Raw genomic sequence first — 15,042 nt, 5'->3', positions numbered from 1 at the left:
TTTTAGGCCTGAATTTTTCACATTTCAATTAATTGTAGGTCAAGTATCAGGTGGATTCTTCACTGGGCTTCAAATGTGATAAAGCTGCTGCTTATTTTTAAGAAGGCCGTTGCAATCCTGCATTTAATTTACACCTCAGTGCATGTTTTACACACAAGCACACACACCCACACACACACACACCCACACACACACACACACACACACATATCAACAAACACACAAACACATAATTAGAGCACATTTAACACTCAAATAAAGCTTTCACTACTAATTCATGACTAAGGTATTTTTTTAATAAGAATTGTGTCTTGGTCTCTACTGGGGAAACATTGTTCAATGTGAGTTCTCTGGTTTGTTGTAGGGCAGTGAATGTTCACTTGTTGGCAATGATATAGAAATGGGGAGTAAGAGTTTAAAAGTTTTTATAGTAGGTAGGCAGAGTCAGAGTATGGAATCTAAGAATAAGAAATTGGGGAATTTCCTCTTTGTTTCTTCATTTCAATCTCCTAATAATTCATATATATTTTCCAAAAGTCTCCCAGAAAACAAGGACTAGGTCAATCCACACATCCATGAACCATAGCAGAATGCAATTCTGAATTTCATATAAACAGTCATAAAATCAAAAAGACAGGTGCTGGGGTTTTGGCTCAGCACTAGAGTGCTGGCTTCACACTTTCAAAGGTCCTGAGTTGGATCCCCAACACCATATGTGAAAGGAATGAATGAACCAATGCATGAGTGTATGATGAATGAATTAAAGGTATAAGGAGGAGGAGGAAGAAGAGAAGGAGGAGGAGAAGTAGAAGAAGATGATGAGTAATTTGACTGAAGGGTAAAAGGGGAGCAGAGTGAGTTTAAAGTGTGGTTTCCAATTCCCAAATGTTAAATTACAGCAGATGGGATAGAGAGAGAAGATGGGAGGGCAGGAGAGGGGGGATAGTAGAGGATAGAAAAGGTAGCAGAATACAACAGTTACTAATATGGCATTTTGTAAAAATGTGGATGTGTAAACAGTGTGATTGTGCAATCTGTATATGGGGTAAAAATGGGAGTTCATAACTCACTTGAATCTAATGTAGGAAATATGATATCTCAAGAGCTATGTAATGTTTTCAGCAACCAATATAAAAAAGAGGTCTTCATTTTTCTTTGTAGTTGAGATCTCCTATTTCCGTGACATGTTTAGTTTGTTCTCTCCTTTAGTCCTCCCATGCTCTAGTTATTCTGATATGGAAAAACTAGCTGATATGCCCAACCAGTCTGAAAATCAGTGACAATTTTTCATTAAGCCTAAAGTCACTTCACATTTGCTACAGTCATACTAAATACACTTCTTTGTTGGGAGTTTAAATTATATTTCCATCAGCTAGATTACAAGTAGCTAGAACTCCCATTCTTGTTTATGTAATAGTGGCTTCATCAGATTAAATGCTGTACTCTGGAATAAAACAAAATAGGAATAATTTACTCGTAAGCTTCCTATGTAAACCATCTTTATTTACAAAATGCTATCTTAAGAATTATAGTTTCATGGAACTTCAATTGGAGCCAAAGTATAGTCAATTACTGAAGTAAAAGCAGTTACCTAAAACCTAAAAATGAGAGATAAGTCAAATTACATTTGAAGAGAGAGCAACAGTATGAGGTTTCTTGATTGGTTCTGGATGTTGAGTAACAGGCTCATTTGCAGGTGGAAGGAACCCTTCAGGGAACTCACTTGTACTTTCAGAATGCGGGTGTAGAAGGCCTGAATTCCAGCTCTTGGGGGAAGATTGTGAGGAAAACCCCCTCCGTGCATAGACACTTCGCATTGGAAATGGAGTGGGTCGCGGGCCAGGTGGAAAATAATCTCCAGGTTCCCATACAAGTTTCCTCGGAGAGGTGGAGGAAAAAAAAAAAGGTCCTCTTCCCATGAACTGACTCGTTGGGTCAACTGGAAACAAGGCACCTCTGACTGGAGGGAAAGGTGCCAACACAGAGCCAGAGCCAGTTGCTTGGTTTTCAGCATGGAGAGGTGAATCAGGCACATCAGAGTCCCCGAGATCGACTATGGTCTCCTTTCTACTGGATTGCCTTTGTAAAGACATAGGCCCATCCCATTTATCCAAAGGAGGCATATTAGGAATTCTGTGTTCTGCTGGTCCCGATGGTCTACCACAATTTGAGTAAAACCTATCTTGCCTTTGTAGAGGAAGACGTGGATCAGAAGAATATGGTTGGCCTGGCGGAGGGATCATCAGCCTGCTGGCCTGTTCCCCTGGAGGAGAGAGGGGCCCAGGCTGAGAAGGTGCTCTCTGAAAATCAGTGAACTTATGACAGCTGGATTCTCTTCCTTTACTGCTAGTCGCATGGTCCAGAGGATTCTCCAGGGCCCCTTGACCCTCTTCCTCCTCCCACTGGAGTGAAAGGTGAGAGTGTGAGTGGACCACTCTTTTCAAAATGAGGAGGTCTCCTTTCAGATGAAGGCTGACCTATTGGAGGGCCCATTTGGAGATGGCTTTCTGCCCATTGCTCAGTTGGAAACATCCAGTGCATCATAGGGATCTTTTTCTACAAGTTCAAATCTAAGCTCCTTCTCAGTTAATTTTTGTCTGTTGCGCGCATTTTGTTTCCTGAAATAACTGAGGTTTCTTTCAGCAATCTGAGCTGCCAACTCATTAGCATGTGCTTCTTTCTCAGAGGAATGAATGGTTCTCTGCAATTCTTCTTCAAGAATTTCAAAGAGTGAGGAGATGTTCATAAATAGTTCTCAGTTGATGATGCCTCCCAGTCTCACTTAACCCGTTTGTCCCCAAAGAACACAAGTTTCTAGGAGACAAAAGGAAAGCTGTTACCAAAGAAAAATAGACCACCCAGGTGACTTGTTTGTACCAGTAGGTCTACCTAAAATGAAAAGGGATTTTATGCAGTCAAATTGTTTTATTAACCATTTAAATATAATTCTTTATTTCTTTACGTTTGTCAAGAAGTAAATATATTTAAGATAAAAATGAAAAATAATAAAAGAATGACAAGTGTAGGAACCTAATGATGATTTACACTTTTTGATTACAGACTTGAGATTCATCTGAAATGACAATGCAATCCCTAGCTATTGCAACAGGAATCTTAACCTCTGAGTGAAAAAAAAAGAGGGATGTTGAGATACCTTCAATCATCTTTTCTCACTTCTGCGTAAGTATCAAGAGAGGTTGGCCAAAAATATTTTAAAACCTAAAACATACGTTTAAACTTGGCTTTTCTTTAAAATAAGTGCAAATGTATGATATGGCCTAGTGTTAATTTACAATCCCTACTTTCTTATGCTGCGACTGTCTTTAAATGTGCCCAGTTTGAACTGAGATGTGCCATAAGTCAGATATCAAAGACTTATTATGAAGAGTGTAAAATAACAGTTATATTTTTATTTTGATTACAAGTTAAAAGGATGACATTTTGAATATATTGAATTATGTAAAATGTATTATTAAATGAAGCTCATCTGTCTTACTTTTTAAAATATGACTTCTAGGAAATTTAATTTACTTGTAGAGTTAATATTATATTTCTATTGGTGGTTCTAAGGGATCAGTGAGAAATAAGAGAAAGATCATGTTCAGATTCTCTATTTCATCATTTGGGTTTGATGTCATTCACTGATCCTCTTATGTATTCCAAACCATTTCAAATTTCATGTGGATTTGTGTAAGACTGAGCTTTCATACTAATCGCAGAGAACTTACTTTCCCATATATGTTTGATCAGTGTCCCCCACTGAGTGTAGTCTTCATAATAGTGTTTATGATCCTGTTTATAATTTTGTACTGCATGCATCAGTTAAAATGCTGAAGATTCAGGAGGGCTTGCTTTGCTTCAATGTATGCTCTGGTAGACTATATGTTATCCCAAAGAACATATTTTCTCCTCCACTCTCCCTGGCTCCTCCAAGAGGTGCTTGTGATTTCCAAGCACACTTTGGGAGGATGTTATCAGCCTTACTTTGTTTCAGTGAGAAGAGAACAGTTTTCAGAGTAGGCAGTATCTAAAAATGGCTCCTTAGTGATGAAAGCATTTATTGCCAAGACTTCTGTTGCTTCGTCAATTGTCTATATTGGCTGTAACAGCCAGGATTTTGCTGTTTAATTATTTAAACCACATAAATGGGCAATCTTTCATATATTATCTCATTTTCTTCTTAAAAAATGAACTATACAATTTTAACTTTGACCCATATTTGTATAGATGAAATATCTGAGACTCAGAAAAGTTAATGATTTGCCTATAGTCACACAATTAGACTTCTGACTCTTACTACAATCCTTTTGGCTATATTCCTTACTTCTGCTATTGTTCTGGTAAGGAAGTAATTTGTATTTCGGAAAACTAAATGGATCAAGCCAAACAGTGCAGGGCTGGGGATGTGGCTCAAGTGGTAGCGTGCTCGCCTGGCATGCGTGCGGCTCGGGTTCGATCCTCGGCACCACATACAAACAAAGATGTTGTGTCTGCTGAAAACTAAAAAATAAATATAAAAAAAAAGCCAAACAGTGCACTGTGGAAATTGAGATGTATAGGCCACATGTCCCCATTATCTGTTCTGCATTTATTTCAACACACCAAATATTTGACCTCCATGAAAAGAATGCCAAGGTAAATTAGGCAGAACCAGAAACAGGAACTCATATACATGTCATATATTAGTGGCAATTTCAGATGTTTGAGTTTCTTTCTTTGTACAGTTGAAAGTGGAATAATATTTGTCAGGGCTAGACAAACAGTAGATGCTGGCAGAAGACCTTGCCTTGTATATGACTCACTCCCATTAGTTCAGTACACTTCGACATGACTTTTTAATTGTGGGGAATGCCTCAGCCCTACTGGTCATGCCCAGCCTAAAACTCCATCTTCCCTGGATTTAAGGACAAGATACTTGTTTAAATTCCACTTAAGTTATATGATCCCTTTACTTAAAGTCTAATATTTTCTGCATTTTTATTCTATTAAGTCTAAATCCTTATGCTTGATTTTCAAGGAATTTCATAATCTGACCTAAGCACACAAATATGTCATCCTTTATAGAATCCTTTCCTCTTAGCAAAATGAGGTGTCTTTACTGTCCTTTAAACATATTTCTTTCTGCTGAGTCTTTCTTATGCTGTTTAATTCACTTGCCTTTTATTCTCTTTTTAGAATCTGAATCCTATGTACTTATCCAGGTCTAACTCAAATCCCAAGACTCATCTCTTACTTTTAACTCTTTAGTGTTTACAATTTGTACCAAAATACATTTTAGCATTTATTTTGTGGCAGGGTAGGGCCCTTGCCACCCTCCCACTACACTAACTCTTACCAAAGAGGAAACTGGTGTTACCAAGAAAGACCTGTTTATTTTTTAGGAATTCCCACTCTTGAGATTATAATGAGGATCTAGAGTCACCTCCACCCTTGGAGATAGATCCAAGATTGGGGTCCTTAGGCACAGGTGTAAAGGTTGATCCATTGCCTAAACCTCTTACACTGGCACAGAAGATGATGTACACACACACACACACACACACACACACACACACACACGCCAAAACTCAGAAAGGAAGGAAGGGAGGGAGGGAGGGAGGGCAAGGAAAGAAGGAAGGAGACCCTTTGAAATCCATTGAGAAATGATATTGTTCTGGTCAACCTGAAAGAAAATGGATATTTGTTGTCATTTTCTGACTTACCATATTGTGACCAAGCATAGTGCTCTTATTTTTATTAATTTTTTACTAAGACCTTTACTAGGATTCACCTGGTTTATAACTTTCTACCTTTAAATATAACTGAATCTGCTGGGAGGTGGTGGCAGAGTCTGTAATCCCAGATATTTAGGAGGCTGAGGCTGGAGGATCGCAAGTTTGAGGTAAACTTGGGGAACTGAGCCAGACTCTGTTTCAAAATAAAAACTAAACTGGGCATGGTGGCACACACCTGTAATCCCAGTGGCTCAGAATGGTGAAACAGGAGAATTGGGAGTTCAAAGCCAACCTTAGCAACTTAAGGAGGCCCTGAGTAACTTAGTGGGACCTATCTCTAAATAAAATACAAAAGAGGGCTGGGGATGTGGCTCAGTGGTTGAGTTCCCAAGAGTTCCATCTCTGATAGCAAAAAATAATAATAGTAATAATAATAATAATAATAATAATAATAATAATAATAAATGAATAAATAAAATTAAAAAAGGGCTGGGGATGTAGCTCAGCAGTAGAGCACCCTTGGATATTTGTACTAGGGAGTACAAAAAAACACAAATTTTTCAATGCATATTACTTTTTGTCTAGTTTATTTCATTCAGAATCTCCCTGTTTTTGCTATTATCAATAGTTCTTTATTCTTGCTAAGTATGTTTCCAAAATTTATTATCTATTTTCCTATTGATATACATTGGGGATCTTTTTTTTAAGGAAACCAGGTTATATTTATACAGTGGAAAATTATTAAGCAATGAAAATAAGAAGTACATTCACATTCAACAACTTGGATAAATCTTATAAAAATACATATGGAGCTAAAAAAGCCACACACCAAAGAACACATATGTATGATTACACTGAATAAAGTAACAAAACAGGCAAAACTAATCCTTGTTATTAGAAGTTAAAATAGTGCCTAACTCTGGGGGAGAGGAGGGAATAATTAGGGGAGCAATGAGAGAGGGCTCATGAAGGTGCATTTGATGTCCAATTTCTTGACCTGGGTTAGGGTTTAGTGGATATGTTTACATTGTGATAATTCATTGTGCTATATGTGATTTTCTGTTGGCTGTTATATTTAATAAAAGAAAAGTTCTATTAACAGTAAAAAAATCAATCTCTTCATCCATGGAATAGTTAGTAATCAAATGTCTACTATATGGTTAATATGAGTATAAGGGTTCTGAGGCATGACATGTTCCCACAGTCCAACATTGGGGATTTTTTGACTATTACAAATAAAACCACCATGAATAGTTGTGCACAAGTCTCAGTGTGGATGTATGCTTTTATTTCTCTGGAGTAAATATCTCGACAGATGTGATTTAGTTTTTAAAGCAACTGCCAAACAGTTTTCTAACAGTTTGTGCCATTGTTTGTACTACATGTTATAGTCTGCAGTTCTAAGAGAGATACCATAGTCTTCATCTTTGTCAACATTTGTTATGATCAGTCTTAAATTTTGTCCATCCTACTGTATGTGTAATAACACTGCAGTTTTGATTTACATTTCAAATTATGTTGGATATCCTTTCATGTGCACATTCACCATATTTGTATCTACTTTGGTGAAGAAAAAAATCTTCTGCCCATCCTTTCAAATTGGGTCATTTTTCTTATTAGTAAGTTGCAAGAATCATTTGTGTATCCTAGATATCATTCTCTTGAGAGATATATGTTTTGCCAATACTTTGTCCTAGTCTGTCAGCTTACCTTTGCATTTCCATAACAATGAATATAGGATAGACAAAGTTTGTTGTTGTTGTTGTTTTTGGTACTGGGGATTGAACTCAGGGGCATACCACCACTGAGCCACATCCCCAGTCCTATTTTGTATTTTATTTAGAGACAGGGTCTCACTGAGTTGCTTAGTGCCTCACTTTTGCTGAGGCTGGCTTTGAATTTGCAATCCCCCTGCCTCAGCCTCTTGAGCCACTGGTATTACAGGTATGTACCACCACGCCCAGCATGAGACAAAGTTTTTAAGTCTGATCTATTTCTGGGAGAGAGAAAAAAGAGAGCATGAGGCTGAGAGAGTCTCTGCCAAGCAGCTTTTTATATTTTCTTCCAGAAGTTGTAGAGGTTTAGCTGCTACATTTAGGTCTGTAGTCTATCCCTACCAGTAGTGTGTGAGGGCTCCCATTGATCCACATCCTTGCCAACTTATTATTACCTTTTTGATTATAACCATCTTAATAGATGTGAAGTAGTATCTCACTGAGGTTGTACATTTCCCTAATGGTGCTGGGTATCCTTTCATTTGCTTATTGGCTTTTGCTTATTTTCTTGGGAGAAATGTCTATTCTAATTTCTTGCCATTTGTCTTTTCATATTGAACAATAAGAATTGCTTATATATTCTAGGTAGTTATATTCTAACTACATGAATTGTAAATATTTTCTTCTAAGATTGTATTTTCACTTTCTTCGATGGTAGCCTTTAAAAGTTTTAAATTTGATGAAGTTTATTACTTTATTATTTTTTCTTTTGTTGCTTGGGCCTTTGGTGTCTTAACTACGAAGTCATTGTCTACTCCAAGATTTACTTATGCTTTCTTACATTTGGTTTTGGTTCTTACATATATATGTGTTGTCCATTTTGAGTTCTTACGTTTATGTCTGTGGTCCATTTTGAGGTAATTTTTATGTGGGGTAGGGTTCAACTTAATTCTTTTGCATTAAAGACTACATCATTTTGAAATATATTTTCATTTGGAATGCAATTCTAGGATGTCAGTGTTTTTTTCTTTCAGCACTTGAAAATATTGATGTACTGTTTTCTGGTTTGCATGGTTCTTGAATGAATTTTGAGATTTTACTCTCACTCCTTTGTACATAATGGTATTTGTTTTCTGTAGATGCTTTTCAATTTTTTTCTTAGCACTGGTTTTAAGCATTTAGTGTATATTTGTGTCATTTTTATCATTTTTCTTGTTCATTGAGCTTTTTGAATCTGAGTGTTCACAGATATGGAACATTTTTATTTATTATTTCTTCAAATGTGTTTTTCTCACCTCTTTTAGGAACTACCATAACACATATATTGGACTGGTTGAAGCTGTGCATACTGATGCTCTGTTCAGTTCAGTCTCTTTCTCCGTGTTTCATTTTGGAGAGTCTTTATCACTGCATATTCAGTTTGCTGATATTGACTTCTTCAATGTAGAATTTGCTGTTAATCTCATTCAGTGTAATTTTCACCTTAGCCATTGTTTTTTCTGAGTTTGAATTAGATCATTTTTATATCTTCTTTTTTCTCCTTTACATGCTTACGCTTTTCCATAGCATCTTGAACATATGGTATACAACTGTATTAATGTATTAATGTCCTTGTATAATAACTCTATCACAGTGTAATTAATGATCATTTCTATTAATTTTCTTTTCAACATGGGTTATATTTTCCTACCTCTTTGCATGCCTCTAAAATTTTAATGGATTCCAAACATTGTGAATTTACCTTGTTGAGTATTGGATATTTTGTATTCTTTTAAATATTCTTGAGCTGTGTACAGCTTATTTCTGAAGTATCTTGGAAACATTTTTATCTTTTTAAGATTCTGCTAGACAGGAATTACCTTCAATTTTGGGCTAATTTTTGCCTTTTACTGACTGTGTTACTTGATGCCCTTTTATTATAGATTTTCCATTCCAGCTGGTGATTACAAAAATTGATCTCCATGTCAACAATCAGCACCACCTTCCATCCTGTTCCTTTCTGAAGATTTTTTCTCTGGCCTTACATGTGTGCCCATTGTTGCTTAGCCACAGACTTCAGGGGAACTCTCCATAGATGTCTAGAGAGCTAGTACATGTACACACTCTCTTTCCCTCTGCAGTTCTCTACTCTCTCCTTTACTCTGATCTGTGACTTCTAGCTGCATCGGTCTCTTCAGACTTTAAAATCCATCTCTTCAACTCACGAGATTTTCTATTTGAGTTTCCCTTCTCTGAATGTGGCCTGAAAAATTCTTTCCAGGGAGTAAATTGGGATAATCCTAGCACTCATCTCTCATGCTTAACTTTATCTTAGAGGTCACTCTTATGCTGCTTATTATCTAATATCTGAGAACTGTTGTTGTTTGTATTTTGTCCACTTTTTTCCAATGTTTCATATGTGAGGTTAAATCTGTTGCCCCTCTTGGAGAGATTTAGTCCTCCATAATGTTTAACACTATTCTCTGGCACATCATTTACAATAGATGAGGTTCTTCCTGGTAACGGCAATGTTAGGCCTTCTGAATGCTCCTAGGCAAGTGCCTTCACAAGTTTCCAATGGTATATGTTATTATGCTGCCAATTAATTGTTTCAGATATGTTTTTCTTGTCTCATTTAGATTGTACTCTGACATTAGGAACCCTTTATACTTACAATTTTATGTCCCCTCCACCCAAACTGGATGCATTTACCTTTAACAATTACTCAACCCTTACTCCGTAAGAATTCCCTTTGAGGTATTAAAGAATAATGCACTTGAGATTATTTATCTCCATACCAAGAATCACCACCACATTCTATCCTGTTACTTTTCTGAAGGTTTTTAACATAACCTTATATTAAACATCAATGCCACATATTTAAATGCTATGAGTAAAAGTGAATGCTGATTCATCCACTAATTGTATGTATCCTGGTAGAAAGAACTACCACTACCTTATTGTGGCCAGTTGAGAAATTTTCTTCTCATTTTCCACCAGACTAGTTAATATGTCTTTAAAGCAATAAGTTTAAAAAATGATACTGATAAATCAAAATATTGAAAACTCTACAAACTAAGCAGCTAGTTATTCAGTAACTGGAAGCACTAACTATGCATATAAAATTATATCTGATTATGAGTCAAAGTAAATATCAAGAATATGCAATTAGATCATTTTGCTATTCCGATTTTTCCACCAATGAATTATCCTTAATCTCTATTTTATAATAAGGAAAAATTCTACAACATACCATATTCTATAATAAGAAAAATAAGAAAAAATTAAAACTAGTTTTTAAAGATCTGCTTAAATATTCCAGTATCATGTAACCAAACAACTACTCTCCACAACAACTATGTTTTTATTCAACACAAACATTCAGGGGTACATTCCTGGAGTTGAGGATGCATGCTGCTGAGAGGTGGACCTTAAATGCCTTGTTCCCATAGCTTATGTCCTCTCAGTACTATTTATATATGGGGGCTTAATAGTTAATATATGTGTTTAGGTTAATAGTGTAGTATATTTATAATATCATTGGAACCATGAGTTTATCCAACAAATCATTTGTTAACTCTCTCATACATTCTAGGCATTTCCCTAGTCACTGATGTAACAGTAGTGAACAAAACAACTAATTTCCTGCTCGTGTTGGAAATTGTGTTTGAGGTTGGGTTGGAGCAGTCAAGTAGATAAACAAATGTAAGGCAAGTAGTAAGAGAATTCTAAAGTGGTAAGGCAAGTCTGAAGAGAAAGAAGGGTGATGGGCTTGATAGTCATGGCAAGAGGCTCTATTTTGTGTAGGGTGGCCAGGGAAGGCCTTTATCACATGAAATGCCACTGTTACAAAGACATGATAAAGTGAGGGGGTAGTTAGCTAGTCAGATGATTTGGGGAGTTAAGGTTGAGGCAAAGTTGCAAGTGTAAATGCTCTGAAGCAGGGGTGGGCTTGGTGTATTTCAATGGAAGTAACAGAGCAAGAGAAGAATGTTAGGAAATGGGGAGAAAAGGATGAGGGGAGTCACATTGATTAAGAGCAGTCCATAATAAGGCAGGGCAGTCCATAATAAAGTCATGGCTTTTTTTTCCTTTTTTTTTTCCTGATTCCAGAGATTGAACCCCCAGAGGCACTTAAACACTGAGCAACACCCACAGTCCTTTTTAAAATTTATTTAGAGATAGGGTCTCACTGAGTTGCTTAGGGAATCACTACATTTCTGAGGCTGGCTTTGAACTCAGGATCCTCCTGACAGCCTCCTGAGCTTCTGGGATTACAGATGAGTACGACCAGGCCTGGCTAAACTCATTGCCTTTTATTTGGAAATGGGAAGCTACAGGAAGATTTTGAAGAGAGAGAGACAATCAAATTTATATTTAAAAATATCACTCTAGTTGCCATCAGGACAATAGATATTGGGGGAAAATGAGGGCAGAAGCAAGGACAGAAGAAGGCTATGGAAATCATTCAGGTAACTTATGATGTGGGTTTGGCCTGTATATTGGCTTAGCAGATGCAGAGGAGTGGTCAGATTCTGGGCCTGTTTCAAATGCTTACTTGGAAAGAAGGAAGTCAGAAAAACAAATAAATAAAATGCTGTATAATTTATATCAAATTCTAGAAAATGCAAAACAATCTATAATGACAGGAGATGTTTGGAGACAGCCATAAAAGGAGAGGGGAGGGATTACAAAGAAGGATGAAAGACTCTTTTGATTTTGGTGATAGTCTCATGGGTATATTCATGTCAAAACTTATCAAATTGTACACCTTAAACATTTGCAATTTATTGTAGGTCAACTGTATCTCAATAAAATTATAAAAATAAAGACATAATATTGTCTAATGGACTGGAGTTGGAATGTGAGAGAAAAGAGATCAAAGATGGTTTGTAAGTTTTGGGCTTTGAGCACCTGGATAATGGGAATTAAATTGTCATTCTTATTTCTGAGATAGGGAAGACTGAAAGGAGCAGATTTTGAGAGTAAAATGAGTTCAGTTTTCAACATGTTGTTAGAGATGCCTACTAGATACATTTTATAACATAATAAATACATGGTAGAAAAGAAATGAAGAATGACTCAGTTCCTCTCTATGATCCACTGGTTCTCCAGAAAGCACAGAAGTACACTGGACCAACGGGGACTTCTCATGGCCCCTGTAGACAAATGTTTGTGCACACCTTTTTTCCATTGTTTTCTTTATTTAACATTATGAACATGGTGGACTACATTCTTTTCTCTAAGTTTTAAAGATTCAGTTAATTTGGGGAAACAACTGATGGGTTCATTGTTACAGGTTGATGAATAACTTTAGCAGAGACTATAGTAACAAGCCCTTGGTCACAGACAAATGAGAATGGCTCCACCAAGGATGGGAGCATTGCAGACACTCTTCCTTGGGCTGGCTAGCTTGTGCCTTTCCCCCCCTTAACTGTACATATCAGTAATTCAGCTATATTATGATTTAAATCAGATTTTGCTCCTCTTGTCAGAAAGTACAACATTTGCTTGTTAGTTGATGGGTTGTGATGAAAAGGAGTCTACTCCTTGGGTTTGAAACTTAGCTCCATTACTCACTGGATGTGTGACTGCCTCAATTTACTCTAAAATAAGGATTGGAATAGGACCTACTACTACTGTAAGGTACTATTGTTATGAAGATTAAATGAATTGATATGTATAAAACCTTCAGAATAACAACTGGAGATAAAGAAAGTGTTCAAGAAATGTTAGCTAATAGCTTTCTTCTCTGACACTCTGTTTTGACAGTTGGTTCCCACTAAGTTGTGGACTTTTTCAGACCAGGACCAGATATCTTGTCTTTTGATTTTCATCCACACCATGCTAGGACTTTGTCCAGCATCTGGCAAGAATGGTAGCACAAAATGAAAGTTAAAAATATGCTGTTGAATTAAATGATTTCTTCCCTTATGGATAAAGATAAGAATCTCAAGATCTTAGCCCGAAGACTACTGTCCATCTCTATGCCCTCACTTGTCCCCGCCTTAAAAAAAGCAGGCCATAGTCTCCAGTTTACACCCTCACTCACAGTTCCATTCACTTTCCCACTTTCCCCTTTCCTAATCAGAGGGATCTTGGGGTGGGGCTTCAAGGAACCTCTAGGAGTTTGAAGGGGAGGGAGCTTGGAACCATAGACTAGCTCTCACAAGTCATGCGTGGGATTTGGTAGTTCAGAAAAGGAGGTACCAGACCTGGAATGGGGGATGGGAGTGATGGTGAAGTGGAGTAGTGGAGTAGGCTAGTTCAGGATGGACCAGAAATGAGACGTTGAGGAAAGCCAGAAAGGACCAGTTGGCGGAGTGGCGGGGGATGGGTGGGTGACAAACGGAATCACGCAGAGGGTGGCTTCTGAGGGCACAGAAGCAAAGGCAGGTGATTGGACGAGAGAGAGTCCTAGTTGCTACGGCAGCGACTAGAGGAGAAGGTCTTCAGTTGAGGAGAAGGTCTCCACTAGAGAAGGACGGGGAGCTCTGGCTCCGTGCGTTCCCCAGTAGAGCCAGTGCATCGACCCCCATATATCCCTGCTGACGTGTCAACCGGGAAAGGCTGAGGCCTTCCCGGGCACCGCCCCTCCGCGCCTGGCTACCCACCCACCCCCTGAGCCCCGACGCCCGCAGCAGCCTACTCCACAGCATCACCGGCTCCCCGATGTGACCACAACATGGCTGCAGCACCGGGGCTGCTCTTCTGGCTGTTCGTGCTCTGTCCGACCTGGCGAGTGCTGGGCCAACTGGACCCGAGCACCGGCCGGCGCTTCTGGAAGCACAAATTCTGTGCAGACGACGAATGCAGCAGTGAGTGCGCAGGCGGGCGGGCGGCCCGGGGTCTCCGCGGTGGCTCTTCAGGGCTGCATGGGGCTCTGATCCCCCCCAGTCCCCAGCCCCGCGGGCTGGGCTAGGGGGTTGCAGGACGATGGGTGGGGCGCAGGAGTGACAAGAGCCTCGGGACCCTGAGTGTGTCCCCTCCGGCTCTGCCGGCACCCCGGCCAGCCCGCTCGGGTTGCGGGGGTCTTCGACTCCCACTTGTTGCCAGCGTTTTATTTTTCTCTACTGACTGAGGCGGGGGTTGGGAAACAGGATTCCCCAGGGACAGCTCTCAGTTTATTCCCTTCCAGGATTTGCCTAGGATCTCAGTGGGTGATGGGGTTGCGCGCCATGCGCCCGGGGTTCCCCACGCTGTAGCAGAGCGCTTTTCTGCCCCCGCCACAGGGACCTGGGCTGGTGAAGTATCAGGGCAGATGCTCTCCAGGGCTCGGTGGCCCTAATCCCAGCGGCAGGTTGATGGTGGGGCTCCTTGGGAAAGGCTCACTGGCCCCTTTGTCCTTTTGCTGCACTGGGGATTGGGCTGGTTTTGCCTTTTAACAGGGACTAGAGTTTAGGCTTGGGAAGAGCACTGAGTCCAGGCACGCATTGTGTTCCGAGGTCTCGGCCCTGACTCTGCTTCAATCCTGTCATTTCTATGCATAGAAGCCTCCCTTCATATTTGAGGTAGGGTAGCAGGTGGGCCAGTAATCTTTTGCTTTTGAAAGAGGCCAAGGATCTGCACTGGCCACCTGGGAACTGCAGCCTCTTCTGTGCGCAGGAAGCGGACAGAATTGCTTCCCAGTCCTG

General features: G+C 39.1%; 1 pseudogene; it reads left to right on the top strand.

Moving 5' to 3' along the window:
• The first annotated feature begins 14,093 nt into the window (after positions 1-14,093).
• Positions 14,094-15,042, top strand: part of LOC143409753 (transport and Golgi organization protein 1 homolog) — a 39,766-nt pseudogene continuing 38,817 nt past the window's right edge.

Source organism: Callospermophilus lateralis, chromosome 11 (assembly GCF_048772815.1).
Source record: "Callospermophilus lateralis isolate mCalLat2 chromosome 11, mCalLat2.hap1, whole genome shotgun sequence".
Taxonomy (NCBI): Eukaryota; Metazoa; Chordata; class Mammalia; order Rodentia; family Sciuridae; genus Callospermophilus; species Callospermophilus lateralis.
The sequence above is the reverse complement of the archived record's forward strand: the minus strand, read 5'-3'. Positions and strand labels throughout refer to the sequence as shown.